This window comes from Ochlerotatus camptorhynchus, unplaced genomic scaffold (assembly GCF_037179485.1).
Source record: "Ochlerotatus camptorhynchus isolate MF236.1 unplaced genomic scaffold, CSIRO-AGI_Acam_v1.1 ptg000194l, whole genome shotgun sequence".
Classification (NCBI taxonomy): domain Eukaryota; kingdom Metazoa; phylum Arthropoda; class Insecta; order Diptera; family Culicidae; genus Ochlerotatus; species Ochlerotatus camptorhynchus.
Window position 1 is genome coordinate 51174 of NW_027040684.1, and position 2717 is coordinate 53890.

Here is a 2717-nt window from a genome sequence, read left to right on the forward strand (position 1 = left end):
AGTGTGTGCCTGAGGCTGCGACTTCGATGAAACCGGATCTGGCCGGTGTGACTACCGGAACTACGCTCTCCGAGTTTCTGTCGGTCCTACCAGCAACGTCGATCGCGTGGAATGCCGGACGAACGTCCGTATCCTGATGCCGAGTGTTGCTACCGTAGACGTCAGCTCTCACCAGCGGATTCTCTCGGCATGTACCGAACCACGTCCGCAGCGTAATGATCTGCTCTCACTGGATGAACTCGTTGTGTGGCTCGGCCCTCCTACGATCCTCATCCACGCAGCGAACGGTGACGAATCAAGTCTGAAAACAAAAGCCCTGAGGCGCATTGCCATATTAGCCCCAGGTTGGCGGCCATCCCATTTCGTAACTTACTTCTTTTCGAAGGCTTTGTCTTTTCACGCAGCGACTCGCTGCGGTGCTGATTGTCAATGTCAAGGTCAAATCTCGACGTGGAGGCCAATCTGTGTGAGCGTCAAACACGTCATTAGTTTCAACGTTACATCAATATTGCTGTAACCACCTTACCGGTTATTCCAATGGTATACCAGTGATTGCCGAATGTCGGATTCCTCCGTGCTTGGCTCCTAGTAGTCGCAATCCTCGATGTGTGAACCGCTCGTTCCCAGTGCGTGTATGCGTGCAGTCTGTGTGGTGCAATACTGTTCCGAAAAGCTTGGTTAGTTTGGCGTTTGTTCTAGTGTGCTGGACTATACCCACCTTTTACTCGTTGTGAAGCTCCGAAGGCTTTCTGAAAATGTCCACGTTCTGGTACAGTTTGCACGATGGCGACGCTTGCCAGCTCGCGTTGATTTTCCGTAGGATGGCTTTTCCGACGGTTATGTTAGCTCAGTTCAACTGGAAGCTATAGTTCGCCCAACGAGTATCGAACGCACTACCGTTTACGACCGAAACTACAGCCCGCACAATTTGATCACCTCCGAAACTATCGCCCTAACGATGACGATGCGCGTTTATGCCGTCCGCAACTGCAGGGAACCACACAACTAACTGAACCGGATTTTTTTTTCCACGCAAAATGTGCGCACTACTTGCACGGGTGTCTTTCTTCTTCTCGCTTGCTGTGGCTGGTCCGATCTCCTGCGAAGCCGTGTGTGTGTGCGTGTTCGGCGGAAGAGTTGCCAGCAGTCTCCATACTGTATGATGTTAGCAATATAATTGGCTTTGCTTGTCTGTTTTCAAGTGACGTGGCCCATGCAGCATCAATTTCATAGCTGCACGCTTCAATGCATTTACTCAACGTGTGACAAAGTTTGCTCTTTCTATCGGCAAAATAGTACTCAAAATTAATACGTAACACAACTCTACCGTAGCGGACGAATTTTTTATGAATCGGTGATCAAACGATTCATAAAAAATTCAAAAACTCATCCCTCAGGATTTTGATCAGAGACTTATCGGTCAACAAAACTCTTGAGCAGACCTCAAGTTTACATTCGACTAAATCGAAAACATAATACGTACGCAAGCCTCGGCTGCTTGCCAGATCTTAATCCCCCTTAACTGCCTACACTGCCTAATCATAATGCCTATAATCGCCAGTTGCTTCTGGCAGAACTACTTTGACCTTTCAAAACGTCTCTGACCATGTCCTTGTTCAAGCTTGCACAAATCCGTGCCCACTACGGTCAACATTCAAATCGGATTCTAGCCTATTTATACAACTATAATAGACTCAATCTCACACAAAACGATAAGAAGCTTACATATCAATATTTGGCTTACATATTAATATTTACAAGGACAATATGGTTTGTATTGGTTGTGCGGTGCATCTGAGAAAAGTTGCATTTCCGCGACTAAATCGTCATGAGCCCAGAGTGAGGGGTTTTACCGCGCCCCGAATCGCGTTACTTTAGGATGGAATTTTCATGACGATCCCCAGAGTTTTTTAACCTTTGGGAACGCATTCGATCTTACTGGACACACATGAGGAAATTTGTTAACACCAATCCAGTCTTGGTTGGGTTTTGCCGAGTTTCGTGTTTTCTTGTTTCGTAGCTGGCGTGGCTCGTAGCTTTGTTGTCAGCGGTTGAAGTGGTCGTAGTTGGTGTTGTGCTCGATTTGTCTCGATCGGCTAACGGCATGATCATTTGGTGTGTTTTGGTGTGAGGATTTCCTTCTTGGTTGGCAGTTGTCTGCGGACATAGCTTGCTGATTTGCACAGTTTGTCACGTCTGGCAACGGCATGTCAGCGCTAAGCATACACATGATCAGTTTCTCTCGCCCTGACTAACGGTACGCCCGGTTGGGCTCCTCTTCAGTCCGCGTCACCGAGACCCCCATCGGATACATGCCAGACTGTTGTTACGCACCAACTCCCTGCAGCCCGTTTCCAGTCTGTCGGGATACGATTTCTCCCGTGTCGTGAACGGCTCGCGCGGTTGCGCAAAGATTCAATGAACTGCAGATCATCAAAGGCTCATCAAATAGTGCTTGTCAAGGTGGAGAGGTAGTTAATTGGAAGTTGTTGCTCATCACACCTGACGGAAGTTGCCCTTGTTGTTTTTTCGAGGCTTTCGCTCTTCGTTGACAGGCCTTGCCTGTGGACATAGCTTTTATAATCCCATTTAGTCAGCCTTGATATCCTTCGCATGGTACCTTCCTTTCTTTCCGCTCAACACGTCCTCCAAAACGTACAAGTTTGTTCCCAGGATCTCCTTAACGATTGCAGGAACGAACTTCGGCTCCAGCTTGC